The following is a 20,619-nucleotide window of genomic DNA, read 5'->3' as shown; positions in this document are numbered from 1 at the left end:
ACCCATCTAGGCAAGATGACAGCTATTCAGTAAACTAAACTCCCTCTTGAAACCTTGTAATCTAGTCATGTTGTGCCTTTATTGCCCCCTCATTTTAGGTAGCCAATGTCTAAGTTGCCTGTCCCTATCTACCCTGTATACCTAGGGGATAGCATTGATACTTGATGTGAAGACTCTTTCCATCTCTGTTGGTATTTAGAGTAACTACTGCTCTGAGTATAGGTCAGGTTCATCAAATTGAAGCAAAAAACCCTTGTTTCCTTTATTGTCTAGTCGAATTCTGATTATCGAGCCATCAAGGCTAGGTCAAAAGGGTACTGTATGCAAGTTTGGGTGTTCTTGTTACATTTGAACTTTTGAGGCAACCCCAGACTGTTCTTCAATGACTTCACCATTTTATAATCTACCAGCAATGTACAAGGGTCTCAGTTTTTCCACACTCTTGCTAAAGCTTGCTTTCCTCTCATTGCAGTTTTGATGTGCAATTCTGTATTAATTAATGCCAAGCATCTACTCATGAGCTTATTGGACATTTATTTATATATCTTATTTGGAGATATGTCTATTGAAGTCCTTTGCCCATCTTCTAATTGGATTGCTTGCCAGTTTTTTGTTTGTCTGTTGTTGTCATTATTGTTTTAGGAGTTCTTAATATAATCCAGAAACCAAGGCATTTTATTCTATTGTAATATATTCAGTGACTGGAACAATGGGCTCAAATATAGCATGAATTGTGGCACTAGCTCAGGACCTGGGAGTGTTTTGTGCTGTTGTATGTAGGGTCACTATGAGTCGATGGCACTTAACAACAACAACAATGTAGGGTCACTATGAGTCAGAACTGGCTCAACAGCATGTAAACAACAATTGCTATTGTAAACAGAATTGCTTTCTTAAATTCCTTTTTAGATTATTCAGTGCTGGCATATAGAAACATAACTGATTTTTGTACATGGTATTGTGAATTCATTAATAAGTCCTAGTAATTTTTGTATGGATTGTTTGGGAGTTTTTATATATAGGATCATGCCACATCTGAATGTTGTTGTTAAGTGACACTGAGTCAGTTCAACACATCTGAATATAGTTTTCTTTCTTTCTTTTTTTAATTTCTTTTTCAATTCAGATGGTTTTTATTTCTTTTTCATGTAATTGTTCTGGCTAGAACTCCCAGCATAATGTTCAGTGGCAGTGGTAAAAATGGGGACTTCTGGATCTTATAGGTAAGCTTTCCGTTTCTCACCATGAAATATGTTTTTCATAGAGACCCTTTATCGTGTTGAGAAATTTCACTTCTAGTCCTAGTTTTCTGAGTATTTTTATCATAAAATGGTATTGGATTTTATCAAATGGTTTTTCTGTGTTAATTGAGATAATCATGTGGTTTCCCTCTCCCCGTTTGTTATATTAATGTGGTCTATTACATTAATTATTTTGAAACACTCTTGTATCCTTGGAATAAATCATCTTGGTCATGGTGTATTATTCTTTTAATATGATGCTGGATTAGCTTTGTTAGCTTTTTGTTGAAGATTTTGTCATTTATTCATAAGGATATAGAGGATATTTGCATGTAATTTTCTTTTATTGCGATGTCTTTATCTGATTCTGTTATCAGGGTAATAATGGACTCATAGAATGAGTTAGAAAGTGTTCCTTTCTCTTCTGTTTATTGCAAATGTTTGACAAGTTTTGGTGTTAAGTCTTCTTTGAATATTTTGTAGAATTCACTATTGAAGCCATCTGGTCCTAGACTTGTCTTTGTTGGATAGTTTTTGATGACTGATTTTACAATTGTTGTTGTCAGGTGCCATTAAGTTGCTACCGACTCATAGCAACCTTATGCACTGCAGAACAAAACACTTTTCTGATCCTGGGCCAACCTCACTATTGTTGTCATGCTTGAGTTCATCAATGCTGCCACTTGGCCAATCCATCTCATTGGTGGTCTTCCTCTTTTTCTCTGACCCTCCATCCTACCAAACATGATATCCTTCTCCAGTGACTGGTCCCTCCTGACAATATGTCTGAAGTATGAAAGACGAAGTTTGGCCATCTTGGCCTCCAAGGAGCACTCTGGCTATACTTTTTCCAAAACAGATCTATTGGTTCTTTTGGCAGCCCATGGCACTTTCAATGTTCTCCTCCAACATTATAACTCAAAAGCATCCATTCTTCTACGGTCTTCCTTATTCACTGTCCAGCTTTCGCATGCATATGAGGTTATTGAAAATACTGCAGCTCTGGTCAGGCGCACCTATAATATTCACAACAGTGATTGTTTAAAGCCTGTCTCTCTTACTTTACAGGTCACAAGGTTAGTAGCTGTGTAACAAATATGTTTGAATGAACAAATGACGACATTTTAGGCAGAAAACTCAACAAGCAAATGTAAAGAGATGTGAAAAGGCCTGGCTACATTTGGGTGGTGGGTACTTGGGGATTCATAACACTACTATGTTCATATTTTTAGATGTTTGAACTTTTCCATGATAAAAACTTACAATAGGAGAATGACAACATGTGCTGTGATATAAGAGTAAGGTATTCTGGGAGTACAAAGTCTCAAACCAGAGGGACAGGAAGACTCCTAGAGGGGGTGTCCAGTTTTTATGACCCTGGATTCCTTCCGCAGAGTATTGGGAGACAGTTGCCTTCTCATTTTCAAAGGTAAAGAGCTGCAGTGTTTTTCACAGCTCAAGTGGCCATATGTAGTCTTTGCTTTCATGCAAGGCAAGCACCTGAGAAGTGCCTCTTAGTTAGTAATTTTTTTAAACTAGGGAAATCTATACACCATCATGATTAGCTGTACTAAATTGACAGAAATCAAACTCAAACATAGGCTTCAGTCCATTCAGTCCCATTTTTATTTCAAGAATACGAAAATTGAGATCAGGAGACTTGCAGCACTTTGCCCATGAGTTCTTACCCTCCTGATAGTGGGGCTTTAACAGAATGCAGTGTTTTGTTTTGAATTTCTTTCAGTTGCATTTTCTCTCTGTATTTTCCAATAGTCTCTTAAGATGCTCCGTGAAAAGCAAAAGAAAAGGAAGTACTCCCTCATTTCATAACGTGACATGTGTAAAGCTCTGGAGTAGCTGCCTTCTATCTAACAGATCATTAAAAACAAACAAACAACTTATTTGAATAGGAACACCACCCTCATTTATTTGTTGAATACCTATTATCCTAGAGAATTGTGCTCTACAGAGCACACTCAGGGCTCCTACAAGCATGCCTCGAGGATACTGAGGATTTGATTCCAGATCACGGCAATGAAGTGAATATAAGTGAATTACAAGTGTTTTTTGGTTTTCCAGTGCATATAAAAGTTATGTTTCTACTATATTGGTGGTGGTTATGTGCCGTAGAGTTGGTTCTGACTCATAGCAACCCTAGATAGGGTTTCTGAGGTTGTAAATATTTCTCCTGTGGAACTGCTGGTAGTTTTGAACTGCTGAACTTGAGATTAGCAGCCTGACTCATAACCACTACACTACCAGAGCTCCTTTTGCACCATATTATGAATCGACTCGACGGCGCTGTGGGTTAATCCACCAGACTACAAAGTCATTTGAACTGTCAGGTCAGTGGTTCAAGCTTACCAGCTACTCCTTGGAAACCCTATACAGGGTCACTCTGGGTTGGAACCAACTTGACGGCACTTCACAACAACAACAACAATGGTCTACTAAATGTACAGCAGCATTATGAAAAAGTTTGAAACATTGTAAGAATTATCAAAATGTGACATAGAGAGACAAAGCGAACACATGCTATTGGAAAAATGGCACCCGTACAAGTCTCAATTTGTGAACAACAACAAAAAAATGCAATTATCTGTGAAGCACAATAATGTCAACTGCAATAAAATGAGGCATACCTGGACCGTATTAATTTCCATTCCTCTACTTGTCTTGATCCTTGATCTTTGTTGCTGGAGCTTATGCTTTCTGTTTACAAATCATTTCTCATTAGGACCTTCAGATTCTTGCAAAGTTTCCTACCACGGAATTAGATACAGCATTACTAAGCAAGACATTTTAAAATATGTTTGTTGCTGTTGTTAAGGGCTGTTAGACAGCCCTATATAGGGTTTCTGAGGAGTGGCTGGTTGGTTTGAACTATTGGCCTTTCAGTTAGCAGTCCTATGCTTATTCTACAGTGCCACATGAGGACACATTTAACAGGTAGTATAAAAGGTGATATATGGAGGCTGCCTTTCAACCAATTAGTAGATGGGCCTAAAAAATAAGCAATGACATCTGAAAGAATTTGCTCCTTAGAACAATCAAGTATACAAAATCAAAAGAATAATATTTGCACAAACCCAAAGATAAGAATACATGAAAGGACAGGAAAATTGGACAAATGGAAATGGGATCCCAGGTAGGACAAAGGGCAGAGTGCTGATACATTGTGAGGATTACAGTCAATGTCACAGAACAATTTGTGTATTGATTACCGATTAGAAAATGAATTTGCTATATAGACTTTCACCTGTTGTTGTTGTTGTTAGGTGCCATTGAGTCTATATGACCCATAGCGACCTTATGCACAGTAGAACGAAACACTGCCCGATCCTGGGCCAACCTCACTATTGTTGCCACATTTGAGTCCATCGATGCTGCCACTTGGCCATCCATCTCGCTAGGGGGTCGTCCTCTTTTTCTCTGACCCTCTACCTTACCAAACATGATATCTTTCTCCAGCAACTGGTCCCTCCCGACAATATGTCCAAAGTATGAGAGACAAAGTTTGGTCATCTTGGCCTCCAAGGAACACTCTAGCTGTCCTTCTTCCAAAATGGACCCATTGGTTCTTTTGGCAGCCCATGGCACTTTCAATATTCTCCTCCAACCCTACAACTCAAAGGCATTCTTCTACGGTCTTCCTTATTCACTGTTCAGCTTTCACATGCATATGAGGTTATTGAAAACACCATGGCTTGGATCAGGCGCACCTTAGTCCTCAAGCTGACATCTTTGCTCTTCAACACTTTAAAAAGATCTTGTGCAGCAGATTTGCCTAATGCAATACGTCGTTTGATTTCTTGACTGCTGCTTCTGTGAGTGTTGATAGTTGATCCAAAAAGAATGAAGTCCTTGACAATTTCAATCTTTTCTCCGTTGATAAGAATGTTGTTTCTTGGTCCAGTGGTGAGGATTTTTGATTTCTTTATTTTGAGACTTTCACCTAGAGCCAATAAAATGTTCAAAAAAGGAAAAAAAAGGGAAAGGCAATATAAGATGGTAGTTAAGATGTGTACTCTAGAACCAGACTGCCTGAACTTGAGTCTTAGGTCAGCCGCTTACCAGCTCAGACAAGTTGCTAGACTCTTTGCATCTCAGTTTTCATCTATATTTGGAAGTTTGTAAAGGGGTTAATAATTCCTTATGTTGTTGTTGTCAGGTGCTGTGGAGACAATACCGACTCATAGTGACCTTATGTGCAACAGAACAAAACACTGCTGTGTCCTGCACCAACCCAGCCCATTGGAGGTCTTCTTCTTTTTCATTGACCCTCCACTTTTCCAAACATGATGTCCTGCATGCTGGTCCTTCCTGATAATATATTTGAAATATAAGAGATGAAGTCTGATCGTTCTAGTTTCTAAGGAGTATTCTGAATGTACTTCTTCCAACACAGATTTGTTCTTCTGGCAGTCTATACTTGTTTTTTTTTTTTTTTTTTTTTAATTTTTATTGTGAATTGAGTGAGTTAACAGGGCAGATCACCAGTTTTACATTCAACAAATAATGTACTTTGTTTCATTACAATGATTATAATCCCCTCCATGTGCCACCAGTTAACAGTATTTCTATTTATTTTAGCTCTTTTAAAAATCAACAACACTCAAGTATGTATGATAATTTACACCACCAAAGGGCACATTCTGCAAATCTCCCTCTTGGCTGCCAGCTCTCAGTCCCTCTCTTTCCATGAATCTAGAGTCCTCAGCTGCTCCTTGAAAACCCTATACAGGGTTGCTATAGATCAGAAACAACTCAACAACACTTAACAACAATAGTTGAGTTCTGATTATCAAGCCATCAAAGTTAGGTCAGATGGGTATTGGGTGTTCTTATGCATCTCCCGTCACTTCATATCAGCCGGATGCTTTACTCTCAGCTCTAGCCCTCTGTGGCTATGTCCTTGTCCATGGGCTCAGGTATTCTATGGTACTTTTAATATTCTCCTTCAACACCATAACTCAAATGTATAAATTCTTCTATTGTTTTCTTTACTCATTGTCCAACTTTCACTTGCATATGAGGTTATGGAAAATACCATGACTTGGGTCAACTGAACCGTAGTCCTCAAACTAACACTTTTGTTCTTGAATGCTTTAAAGAGGTCTTGGGCAGCAGATTTGCCTAATGCAATGTGTCATTTGATTTTGTAACTGCAACTTCCATGTGTGTTGACAGTTGATCAGAGCAAAATGAAGTCTTTGACAACTTCAATCTTTTCTATTTACTGATCCAGTGGTGAGGATTTTTATTTTCTTTACATTGAGGTGCAACCCATACTAAAAGGTGTGCTCTTTGATCTTCATCAGCAAGTGTTTTAATTCCTGTTCACTTTCAGTAAACAAGGTTATATTGTCTGCATATAGGAATCATTATATATAGAAAATTACCTTATAGGATTCTTTCAAGGCATATATAAATTAACTTTTTAAAAGAGATGCTACTGTAACTCATATCCTGGCAGGCTCACTTATTGCACGCTTTTTCCATGTCAGGAGTGCATTAATTTTCTAGAGCTGTCATAACCAGCACCACCAAACAAGTGTCTTCTAAGAGCGTCCATTGATTGTTTCAGGGTTCTGGAGGCTAAAAGTGAGAAATCAATGTCAATAGGGTCATGTTCCCTCCTAAGTTGCTAGAGTAGAAATCATCTTTCAAAATAAGCTCAAGATAGATATGAATTTTAGAAGGACATGATTCAACCCAGTACAGGGTATCTGAATGAAACAGAATACTCAGACTCCTCCTTCCGGAGCTTGTTTACGATGATTATTGTACATTTTGGATCTTTTTTTCACTTGAGATAGGGAACAGAGATGAGGAGGAGGCAAACAACAAGAACAAGTGATCATAGGCCACTTCCAGCTGGGAATTAGAATTTGCCAAGGTTTAATTTGTTGTTGTTGTTAAGTGTAGTAGAGTCAATTCTGACTCATAGTGACCCTGTATAGGGTGTCCAAGGAGTGGCTGATGAGCTTGAACTGCTGACTATGGTTCAAACCAATCTTGCAGTCCAGTGCTTATCCTATAGCACCACACCTGGGCTCCCGAGGTTTACCAGCAGCTTATTTTTGTTGAGCATGTTGATGGTCACAAGCACATTTAAAGAAATGTTATATTGTTGTCTTTGAACCTTAGAATAGGAAGGATCCTTAGTCATTGATAATTATACTATATATTTGAAGCTGGAAGCCTTGCTCCTATTTGGATCTGTCTTTCTCTCTGGAATACAGTGTTGGAAAGACCATAAACTGGGTCCTAAGAGACAGCAAGAGATTGCTGGAAAGAACACAGGCTTTAAAGCTAGATAGACCATGTTTGCCTTCTGGCTTGAATACCTGTCAACTCTAGGAACTTGTGCAAGTGAAACTTAGTACTTTAACTTTTTCAAGCCTTGTTTTTCACACATATATATCACACAGTGCATAAATAATACCTTTACTCTAGGGCTTTTGTGAGATTTAGAGATAAGAGTCACAGAACACCTGGCAAATAGTAGTAACCACCACTGTGATTATAACGTTACTGCAACAGTTATCAGAATACTTAAACATTCAGGAATGAGAATCCACTTAAATGAGAAATCACTTAAATGCCTCACATAGCTCCAAGCAGCCAGAATTTGTATATATTTTGCCAGAAGATGTTTGTGCAATTTCAGTTGCCCATATTGTTTGATGTCACTTAATGGTCTGGGTCAGATGTCATCATCACCATACCACTCTACTCTGATATGTACAGAAGGGATTTTGATGGTTGATCCCTATTTTATCAGCCACATACTCCCTGCCCACCCCACCTGTTTTTTCCTGCAGCAGAAACTGTTAGTATAGATGTTTCTCAGCTGGAACAGGAACACATTGCTTGGATAAATGTAATTAGTACATTCCTAAGGAAATATAACAAGCTATTCAGAATTCAAGTGCTTTGTATCTTTAGGGAAATGTTGTACAATCCGTGTTCCACACATTCTCCTCCCAATTTAAAAAAAAACAGCAGATGGGGATTATGATAATTTAAATGTACAACCATTAAAAAAGCAAAGAAAAAAAGTAGGAAGAATGGTCACACTTTCTTGTTTATGTTCAGACTTAAACATTTCAAACATCTTTTGTTAGACACAAAATGCCTACAAAGAAATTTGCCCATCAGAGAAACCCAAATCAGAAACACTACACAAGAATCCCTCAGTTTGAAGCTCTAATACTGCCTTTCTATGGCTTTTGGAGAGCCCTGGTGTGGTGCTGTAGGATAAGCACTAGACTGGCAATTGAAGGCCACCAGTTCAAACCCACTAGTCTATCTTATAAATCTTAAACAGGGTCATAAGATATGGAAATGACTCAATAGCACACAACAATAACAACACGCTCTCTGGAAGGCAGGCAGCATGAAGCTGGAGCTCTTGGCATTCTGGGAGAGAGCAGGTATAGGCCCCCTGCTGGGATCCCTGGGTGTGCTCAGAGGTGAAGGAGCACATGTGAGAGCTTTGTGACCTTGGCCTTAGGTTCCCACTTGTAAAATTGAACTAAAGAATTTCTGAGCACCTTTATGGTTCTGAGTTAATATAAAATGAACATTCTAGAATTGAGAAGAACATCAGTGTCATAATAATAACTAAGAACTTACATATATTATTTCATTATTTTCTCTTAGGGCTCATCATCCACAGTGTCCTCATGAGCACATGAAATCATTAACTGATTTAGCCCTATTGTAGTTGTTAAGTGCTATTGAATTGCTTCTGACTCATAGCAATCCTGTATAGGGTTTTTGACGAGCAGTTGGTGGGTTTGAACTGCTGACCTTGCAGTTAGCAGTCCAGTGTTTATTTTATAGCGCCACACTAGGATTTAGCCTTCTTGTTGACTGCCGCCGAGTTGGTTCTGAACTCATAGTGACCCTGTATAGGGTTTCCAAGGAGCAGATGCTGGCTTGAACCTCTGACCTTGTGGTTCAGCTCATGAACCTGCAGAGCCACACCAGAACTTAGACACCTGTGAAGTGTTTAAGTCAACACTAGAACCCAGGTTTGTCTGAGTCATTAAGTCATGTTTATGGATGTTTCCCTGAGTCTTCAAGATTAGGTAAATAGAAATGCTGATGGTTGTTATTAATTCTTTTATTTATCAGATATAACTAAGCAGCTACAATTGCCAGATTCTGTGCTAGATGGTGGGAACACAGTGGGTGCCCTCATGGAGCTAACCGTCCTGTGAAGCTTGAAGGTGTTTTTGTTCTTCCTTCTGCTAAAAAGATATATGTGTGTGTGTGTGTGTGTGTGTGTGTGTGCGCGCATGTGTGTGTGTGTGTGTGTGTGTTTTATCTGTCTTAAATTTATTCATCCCATTACAATTTTCAGACTCTTTATGTTCATGATGTTATTTTGATCTTGACAATAAATGAGAAAGGATAAAGTGCAGAAATTGTTATCTCCATTTTCCAGGCAAGGTAAGCAAAGCCCCCAAACTTCATGTAGCTGATATAAGTCTTCCCAGATCTTGTCTAGTACTCTTCTACTACACATCACTGCTTCTTGCAGGCATCAGGAAAGCTAAATTTCAGATGCATGTAGCCAGTAACTTTTTGTTTATTTGTTTTTCTGAATGGTGCCAAGTAGCTTTGGTGGCAGTTTTCATTTTTCTCCAGCACGCAGATCTGTCTGAAATATCCCTAGGCTGAGGCTCATCTAACTCTTTCCAGGTTGTAGATGGAACTTCTGGATTGGTAATGACCAAGCTGTCCCTGCCTCTTAACAAGGACACACTGTTTTGGATAAGATGTATCTCCAGTCTAGCTGTCTGTTTCTACACACATGGTATCCAAAATGGTCCCAGGCTATTAGGACACTGTTTTCTAGGGTCTTGATCAATCCATAGTCCTTCTCCAGGGATGGGAACTGTGTTTGGAGAGCAGTGACACATCCCAGAGTTTATGTTGCCTGAGATGCAGTAGAGGGGACCAGGGCGGTTTTGCCTGGAGACAGCACATGGGTGGATGGGAGAGGAGGCAATGAAGATAAAAACTGTCAGGTACAACACTAGGGTCTAGAAACAGAGTGGCATTTCTGTCCTCATGGAACATATACTAAATAATAATAGCAGTGATTAACATTCTTTGAGAGATGATCTTGGCCAAACACTGATGAGTCCAATGTGAATGATCTCATTTCTTTTATTTTTTTAATCTTATGAGACAGCTATTATCATTCTTATTATTTAAAATTTTTATTGTGGTAAAATAACACAAAATATTCCATGTAAGAGTGTATAGTTCAGTGGCATTACATTCAAAATGTTACGCAGCTTTTACCACAATTCCCACAAATTTTCATCATCCCACATAGGAACTCTGGACTCATTATGTAATAACTTCCAGATATTATTATCAACCTCATTTCAAAGGCAAGAAAACTGGGGCAAAGAGGGAACTTGCTCAAATTCTGAAATCTAGAGAATGGAATCTGACCCTGTGCAGTCAGGCTGTTGCACCTGTGTACTTAAATAAGAAACAAGACTGCTTTATAGAGTCTCAGGAAGCGATTACAGTGTGGAAAGTGTTTTCATGTGCAGTACCCCATTGGATCCTCACAACAGCTTTCTGAGGTATTTGTTACTGCTGTCATTTTACAGATGAAGACTTCATGATTCTTGACTTGGGGAGGTGAAGGGTTTATCTGGCAGGTTAGTGTCCTGGAGCAGGATCCTAGGACCCAGATTACAGGGTCACCTATATGTTATGTTTTAAAAATTGCCTACAGTAACCATGTAGGATAAGCACTGAACTGCTAACAGCAAAGTAGGTGGTTCAAACCCACCTCAGAAACACTATACAGGGTAGCTATGAGTTGGAACCAACTTGATGGAACATAACAACAACAAACACATACTGCTTTTATAATCATAAAAATAAACAGCTTTAAAGCAGAGAAAATGACTTTTCTTCCTCTTTTATGTATGTGGAATCCTGGTGTGATGCTGTAAGATAAACACTGGATTGGGTGATTGCTTTGAACCACAAGGTCGGCAGTTCAACAGGGTTGCTATGAGTCGGAACCGACTTAATGGCACAAAACCACAGTTCTCGCTCAACTGTGAGGGCCTGCATTTAGAAGCTGGCAGCCAGTGTGCTTGTGATCATGTCATCTGATACTCAAAATACTATTTTCATTTTCTAAACTAACAATTTGTGGCTTATGCGCTGTGGAGGATGAAGCAGCGAAGTTTCCAGTGGCATCAAGAACTATGCCAACTTGTGTACCTGGTCAGGAGGCGTTCAGACTTCTTTCCTTTTGTATGATCAATGTGAAAATCTCAGAGACGGCACAAGTGTTTCCCTGTCAATTATCCATGTGTCTTAGGGCAGGTTGCTCTACCTCAACAACAGCATTAATCAGACAATGACACTCAATTTTTCTTTCTTTCAGTAATTTAGTAATTATCCTTGAATGTTACAAGTCAGGGGGACCTAGATTCATTGGCTGAAGAAGCTAAAAAAGATGAACTATTTGGGCCAACTCCCTGGTTTTACAAGGAAAGGATACTGAGGAATTGAAAGGGGCATAAATTATTCATCTAGTGAGTAAACGTGACATTCTGGCTTTCTTTCTGCTACCTACACACTTCTCTAGTTCTCCTAGTCCAACTCACCTTTTAATAGGTAACAAAACAGACACCAGAAATGTTATGTGGCTTGCACAAGCATAACATGTAGATCCTGTGACTGGATAGAAGCCAGGCCTTGTAGCCCTCAGTTTCAGCAGCTGTGTATTAGCCAGATGAGGACAATATAGACGTTTCCAGCAAGGATGCCCAAGTGTTACTCTGTTTTCCTTTAGTACATGCTCCTCCTAGAGCTATATGAAACTCAGAAGGCATGACTATACACCAGAGTACATGAGAGAGTTCACAAAGAGATACACAGAGAGAAAGGCACGGACACATAAAGGATTTTATCTCCCTAAAATATGGTTCAGTCTCTCAGGGAGAGAGTCATCTTTGGGAAAACAGTGTTGGGCTCTCTAGGAGAGCCGAGTCCCTGTGAGGCATGGATATCTGTTGAAGCTGTTGTTAAGTGCTTTCAAGTTGGTTCTGACTCATGTTGTTGTTGTTGTTAGGTATTGTGGAGTCATCTCTGACTCATAGGGATCCTGGGCGCAACAGAACAAAACACTGCCTGGTCCTGCGTGATCCTTACAATTGCTGTTATGTTTTAGCCCATAGCTGCTGCCATGCTGCCAATTCATCTTTTCTGTTAACCTTCCACTTTACCCAGCACAATGTCCTTCTCCAGGGACTGATCCCTACTGATAATATGCCCAAAGTCTGAGAGATGAAGTCTCGTCATCCTGGCTTCTAAGGAGCATTCAGGCTGTATTTCATCCAACACAGATTTGCTTGTTCTTTTGGCAGTCCGCGGTGCTTTCAATATTTTTCTCCAATACCATAATTCAAATGCCATCAATTCTTCTAAGGTCTTCCTTGTTCATTTTCCAGCTTTCAAATGCTTATGAAGCTATTGAAAACATCATGGCTTGGGTCAGGCACACCTTAGTCACTGACTTTAGTGCTTGGTTTGTAAATATGAGTAACAGTGGTATTAACTGGTCTTCGCTGTAGGCATGTAGATTTTATCTTATCAAAGACAGCATTGTATTTCAAGATAAAAATTGAAATTTTCTTTTAAATGATGAATGCTACACCATTCCTCTTGATTTAGTCTTACCTGGCATAGTAAACCATATGATTGTCAAATTCAAAATGGCCAATATCAGTCTGCTTCAGCTCACTAATGCCTAGGTCATTGATCTTTATGTGTTCTATTTCATTTTGACAATTTCCAATTTTCCTAGATTCTTACTTCGTATATCCCATGTTCTGGTTATTAATGGATGTTTACAGCTGTTTCTCCTTATTTTGTATTGTGCTCCACCAGCAGATGAAGGTCTTGAAAACTTACTTCCTTTGTGCCATCATAGTCAACTCTACTTTGAGGTAGCTCTTGCCCAGGTGTAATTTGTAGCCACTCTGTATAGCGTTTCTGAGAAGTGACTGGTGGTCTTGAACTGCCAATCTTGCTTGCAATTAACAGTCTAGTGCTTGCCCTATGGTGTCACACCAGTACTCTGCTGGGGCTATAAAGAAAGAAGATTCTGAACCCCCAAATAGGGTGCCAGGATAATGTTTTAATTTGGGTTTCCCCAAAAGCTCACCTTTATACAATGGCAAGTACAGGTAGCTTATCTGGAAAGAATCTTAGTAGGTACACCTGTGGGATAAGTGTAAGGCCAGGGAAGGGAGAAAAGCCAATCAAAGGTGCATTATAAGAAAGTTACTGCTATAGGAAACTAGGGTTGAGTCCCAACAAGACCAAGAAACTGTACTGAATATACCTCTCAGAATTATGTCCCAGACCGACTAACAGATACTCATGGTACAAAAACAGCATGGAGGCCATGTCAGACGTCCTCGGGATTCACGAGGGTGAGGAGAATCAAACTCAAAATCAGTCCAAGGCTGAGTCCTGTGAGGTGGAGGTTAGACGTGCCTCCAATCTCCAGCCTTCTCTGTCCTATTCTGATACCACTCATCACTCCCACAGCACTCTCTGCTTCACATCTGGATCTGATAATCTGTTGCAATGGTCACAAGGAACTCATAAACAATAATCATGCTTGTGGGCTTTATTAGGGACGTGAACAGGGTACAATTCAGGATCAGAAACAGCTCAGGATGCCACAGTCCTCTAGTCAGGAATGCCACTTCTCTGCCATACTGTAGGCATGCCTCACTCTTGGTTTTGGCCTCTCAGCCTTGTGGTCTGCCAAGGTCAGGCAAGTGTTACACACTCCTTTAGCCAGTCTGCAAATGCCCAAAGGGCACACTCTGCAAGTCAGCCTCCTGTCTGAAGACACTCAGCTTTACTCAGTCCATGGCCTAGGAAACCTGTAGCTGCTCTGTCTCTCCATGCTACCTCCTCTGTGGCTGCCATTGCTTTTCCAGGTCTCAAGCTTTACTCATAGCTCTTCATTCTGATGGTCTTGGGGTTGTCTGTTGCTGCTTTTGAGATGACTCCTTTTAAGCCTAGTGGATGGCAAAACTAACCAATACCAGTGTTCGAGTCCTATACACCCTATTTGCATAGCCCCACCCAATCATCGGGAGTGCAGTGGTTCCACAGGATAAGCACTGGACTATGAGCCATGAGGTTGGCAATTCAAGCCCACCAGTTGCTTCACAGGTGAAAGATGAAGCTTTCTGATCCTGGAAAATTTTAAAGCTCCAGAATCCCTATAGGGCCACTATGAGTTTGAACTGTGTCTACAGCACTTAACAACAACAACATCAACCTAGTCATTTGGTGGGAGTCCTGGTATGGTGCTGTGAGTTAATGCTCCAGACTGCAAAGCCATTTGAACTGCAAGGTCAGTGGTTCAAAGCCCACCAACTGCTCCTTGGAAACCCTATACAGGGTCGCTATGGGTTGGAACCTACTCAATGGCACTTCACAACAACAACAACAAGTGCTGAATGATAAGCACTAGACCACAAGGACCCTTTGAACCATAATGTCAATGGTTCAAATTCACCAGCCACGCCTCAGAAACCCTATACAGTGTCGCTGAGTCAGAACTGACTCAATGGAATCTAACAACAACAACAACAACATCCAGGAGTGGAATTGTTGAGTCATATGATATTTCTATGTTTAACTTTCTACAGAATAGCCAAACTGTTTTGCATAGCAGCTCCACCATTTTACATTCCCATCAGCAATGTACAGGGGTACCAATTTCTCCATATGCTTGCCAACACTTATTTATTTTCTTTCTTTATTTCTTTTTTAACCTTCCTAGTAGTTATGATGGACTTCTGGTGTGGTGCTGTGGATGAGCACTAGACTGCTAACCACAAGGTCAGCAGTTTAAACCCACCAGCTGCTCCTTGAAACCCCTACACAGAGTTGCTGTGAGTTGGAATAGACTTGATGGCACTTAACAAGGAGTCCTGGTGTGGCGCTGTGGGTTAATGTACTGGACAGACTGCAAAATCAGTTTGAATTGCATGGTCAGTGCTTCAAGCTCACCAGCTGCTCCTTGGAAACTCTATACAGGGTCGCTATGAGTCAGAATCGACTCGATGGCACTTAATAACAACAACGGTAAGTAGTTGTGAGGAGTCGTGGTGTGGTGCTGCGGATTAATGCTCTGGACTGCAAAGTCAGTTTGCAAACCACAAGGTCAGTGGTTCAGGCTCACCAGCTGCTCCTCAGAAACCCTATACAGGTGGCTAAGGGTCAGAACTGACTTGACAGCACTTAGCAATAACAACAAAGAGTAGTTGTGAGGTGGGATCACATTGTGGTTTTGAGTTGCATTTCCCTAATGACTAATGATGTTGAGCATCTTTTCATGGATTTATTGGCCATTTTTATATTTTCTTTGCATAAATGTTCATTCAAGTCCTTTGTTTATTTTAAATTGTGTTGTTAGTCCTTTTGTTACTGAGTTTGAAGAGTTCTCTAGATAGTCTGAAGATTAAAACCTTATTGATATGTTGCTCCCAAATATTTTCTCCTATGCTGTGGGCTGTCTTTTTACTTTCTTGATAGTGTCCCTTGATGTAAAAAGTGTCCCTAGATGTAAAAAAAAGTTTTAAATTTGATGAATTTGTTTTTCTTTTTTTCACCTATTGCTCATGCTTTTAGTGTTTCAGTGTCTGAGAATACTAAGGTAAGATATAGTTTCTGCCCTTGGGGGGCTTTAAGTGTTATGTAGGACATAGGAAAGTAAACACACAATTAAAATTACTGTGACTGAATCTAAAATAGGGGAATTACAGGAAATTATGATGTAGGCACACAGAAAATTTGGTAGCACCCTGGAACAGGGTGCTACACACACATAACAGAATCAGATGCATTTCCTCAATCACCATTTGTAACATTCCCGCTCTGTACATGTGTATTTCTCTCCTAGTTCAGTCACGACTCTCCTCTTATGGGATTGTTTTTGTTCTCCTGCCCCTTATTGTTTGATGTGCCTGTTTTTGGCATGTCCTTGTTTCCGGGCCATAATCAGGTTTGATGTCCCTTTTTGGGCAAATGCCAATAAAGGGAATGGAGCCAGCTTCTAAGGAGTAAAGGCTGTTCTTGTGTACACAACTTCAGGGACAGGAGTCTGCCATACTTAACACACTTCTTTGCAGATATGTCATGCCTCAAGCCACGGCATGCCGTGGAAAGGAGCCCAAAGATAACAAACCACTCTTTCTTTTACTCCCTGGAGAACCTAAAGTTCCTTTTTCTCTATCAGATACAAAAGAGTTGGTGCTGGCCCAATTCTATGACCACTATTACCTCCTTACCAGGTGGCAAGGAGCAAGCCAGTTAGTGATTAGAAGAACCACCTCTTTAATAGCCTACTGATCTTGTGGGAAAAGGCCAGTAATTGGTGATGACCAGTCTGAGGAGTGACAACTACCCAGATGAGAGAAGTGCCTGTAAGAAGCATTTCTTTCTCCAGTCATGGTCACTTCGGAGACAATGCTGCTGAATCTATGAATTTACTTACCTTTTCTTCAAAAGTCCCCCCAGTTCGTCCCTGTGCCCTTGGCTCTTACAGTAAAACCTATCCTAACTAACCTTCACTATTTACTCTGTATATGCTCTGGTGGAAACCCATGGGAGGCATAGTTTTTGCTGCTAAGAGAACTCTCTCTAGTTTGCATGCACTAGACTTTCATTTTCACTAATTAACTTATGTGCTTCCCAAGAGTTAATTGCATTTGATCCTAAAATTATTTCCTCCAGTTGTAGGTGTTACTGTCATTACCAAATTCAATAAAATTTATAATTGAGTGAAATATGAAATAAAACTTGTTGCTGTTATAAAGGTACAAAGTGACTGGCTTACAAGCTTTCAAGAAGTAGTTTAGTTTCAGAGTGTGCAGGGGAAGGTAGAATCCTCACTGAATAGTATTCATGTTGTCTAGATGGGTCTGATGAAAAGAGATGGGCCTAAGATTCTTATGATTCAATACTGAGTAATTGTTATCATGACTAATTGTGATGGTCACAACTGTAAAGGTATAAGTTTTGTAACAAATAGTGATGAGTAGTTAATCTTACAGTCCAAGAACAGAGGACCCTAGGACCATCAAGGGAGAAGGGCATGAGTGGAATATGGGACCCTATCCAGATAAGTAGTGACACCACAGATGAAACAAAGATAAGGGCATGGAGAAATAGAGCAGCTAAGGACTCTAGACGCATAGAAAGAGAAAGGCTGTGTGCTGGTGGCCAGGTGCTGGTGGCCAGGAGGAAGACTTGCAGAATGTGCCCTTCAGTTGTTTAAATGATTATATAATTCCTGAGTCTTTTTGTATACATCCCCCAGCACACACACACACACAAGAGGGAATAGAAGCAAATACTGTTGAGTGATGATGCACAGAGGAGATTGTAATCATTGCAATGAAACCATGTGTGTAAAACGATGTTCTCCCATGAAAACTATCACTCAATTCACAATAAAAACTAAAAAACAAAAACAAAAACAAACCAAGACCCCAGGAACTGATAGATAACCAATTGAGATATTTTAACAAACAAACACAACTCTGGAAATGACCACTCATCTATGCCAAGAGATCTAGATGACATCAACTTGACCAACCAATAGGAAGAGATCCACATTTGTGGCCATTCCAAAGAAAGGTGTTCCAACAGAATGCCAAAATTATCAAACATCATTAACATCACATGAAAGCAGTATTTTGCTGATGATAATTCCAAAACTGTTTCAGCAGTACATCCAGTGACAGAAATTCTAGCGGATTCGGAAAATAATGTGGAATAAGCAATAGCATTGCTGATGACAGATGGATCTTGACTAAAAGCTGAAAATACCAGAAAGATGTCTACCTGTATTTTATAGACATTTGATGTGTGAATAATAACAAACTGTGGATAACATTCTGAATAATGCATATTCCACAATACTTAATTGTGCTCATGCATAAAGTGTAACAGACCAAGAGGGAGTTGTTAGAATTGTGCAGTTTAAAATTAGGAAAGGTGTATGTTAGGGCTGTATCCTTTTACCATACTTACTCAATTTGCTGAACAAATATACTAGATGCCAGAATATGTGAAGAACATGCTATTGTGAGTGGAGGAAGACCATTATATGCATGTAAGGAGTCCCGGTGTGGTGCTGTGGGTCAATGTGCTGGACTGCAAAGTCAGTTTGAATATCAAGGTTGGAGGTTCAAGCTTACCAGCTGCTCCTTAGAAATCCTATACAGGGGTCATCATGAGTCAGAACCAACTCAACAACATTTAACGACAGCAACATATGAAAATGACAGAACCTTGCTTACTGAAAGTGAAGCACCTATTGATGACGATAATAAGCAATATTATGAGAAGCAGAGAAAATATGGAAGTTATGGAATTCATTTCATTTGGATCAAAAAAAGCCCCATGGAAGCCCAAGTTCCTTGCAGCACTATTTACAATAGAAAAAAAAAAATTAAAGACAGCCTAAATGTCCATCAACAGAAGAAAGGTTAAATGAATGTTGGTTGTACATACAATGGAATACTACACAACACTGAAGAATGATGACGAATCTGCAAAAGACCTTGTAACAAGGATGAACCTGGAGAACATTATGCTGAGTGAAACTGGCCACTCACAAAAGGAAAAATGTTGTATGAGACCACTGATGTAAAAAGTTAATATAAAGTTTTCTTGCTAAAACAAAGATTCTACGATGGTAACCATGAGTGTGAGGGAAGGGATAATTATTCACTGGGTAGAGGGTAGACACATATTAACTGGGTGATGGAGAAAGCATAAAACAACAAGAGGGAGATTGGCACAGTAAAGACTAAGCTAATGGAAGACACAGAGAGGAGGCCAAGAGTGAAAGTAAACAAGAGGTAAAAACTGTTAACTGATGATATATCAAAGGCATTGTAATCACTGTAATAACATGAAGCATATGATGTGTTGAATGAGGGTCTGATGATCCATTCTGTAAACCTCTCAATTCACAATACAAAGTGAAAACCAAACACCTTGTTGCTGTGTTTTGAATTGGGTGATTTTGCAACAGTGGTCACAACTAAAGACTGGATGTGAGGGAGGCCAGGGCTTTCTGAGGAGACCTGGCCTGAGATTGGAGAATAAGTAATAAACCAATGAAACCCTTCCTGTTAGAGAAGTAGAATGAGAGACACACAGGAAGGCATATGTTAAAAACTCAGGGACCAGAACAGAGAAGTGCATGACATATCAGGAAGCAGACAGAAGAAGAAAACGAGATAGCAAAATGTTGTCAGGAGGAACAGACATAGTCAAAAAGAGAAGAGAGCAACTATAGCTGAGATACTTACCTAGATTTCCTTCTTACATAAGAATTTAGAATCATGTCTGAACTCTTTGCAGTGTATTTAAGTAACATATAGTGCCAGACACTGTTTTAAGCACTTTATAATCTTTCTAGGATAGACAGAGTAACCGGGCCAAGCGCATCAAATTCTGTCTTCATTTCCTAGTGCTACCATAACAAAATATCACCAGTGGGTGGCTTTAAGGAACAAACATATATTGTCTTACACTTCTGGAGATTAGACATCTAAATTCAGGGCTTTGGCAGGGCTATGGGTTCTCTGTGTTGCCCTAGGAGAAGGTATTTTCTTGTCTCTTTAAGCTTCAGGTAGTTTGGGGCATTCCTTGACTTATAGACTGATCCTCACATGGTATCTCATCCCTGCATAAATAGCAGAGTCAGGATTTAAACCCAGGCAGTACAAATCCATGCACTTCATTACCCTTACATTGCAGTGTTTCTCACAGGAAGCAAATAGTGTTTGAGGATCTACTATATGCCAGGACTGGTGCTAGATACTTTACAGTTAATTTCATTTACTCCTGTTGTGGTGCCAAAGGATCAGCACTGGACTGCGAACCACAAGGCTGGCAGTTCAAATCCAACAGTTGCTCTTTGGAAACCCTATACAGGATTGCTATGAGTCAGAAGTGATTTGACAGCACTTAACAACAGTCTTTATGTATTTTCATCTAATTCTTACAACAGCGTTATGAAATTACATATCAATACCACTATTTTGGAGTCCTGGTGTGGCGCTGTGGGTCAATGTGCTGGACTGCATGGTCAGTTAGAACAGTGAGGTCGGTGGTTTAAGCTCACCAGCCGCTCCTTGGAAACCCTATACAGGGTAGCTCTGAGTCAGAACTGACTTGATGGCACTGAACAACAACAACATAGCTATTTTACAGGTGAGGAGGTAGAGGCTCAGAAAGTTAAATGGTTTGCCCAAGGTCAAGTAGCAGCAGG

Source organism: Chrysochloris asiatica, unplaced genomic scaffold (genome assembly GCF_000296735.1).
Source record: "Chrysochloris asiatica unplaced genomic scaffold, ChrAsi1.0 scaffold00074, whole genome shotgun sequence".
Taxonomy (NCBI): domain Eukaryota; kingdom Metazoa; phylum Chordata; class Mammalia; order Afrosoricida; family Chrysochloridae; genus Chrysochloris; species Chrysochloris asiatica.
Note: the sequence above shows the minus strand (reverse complement) of the source record.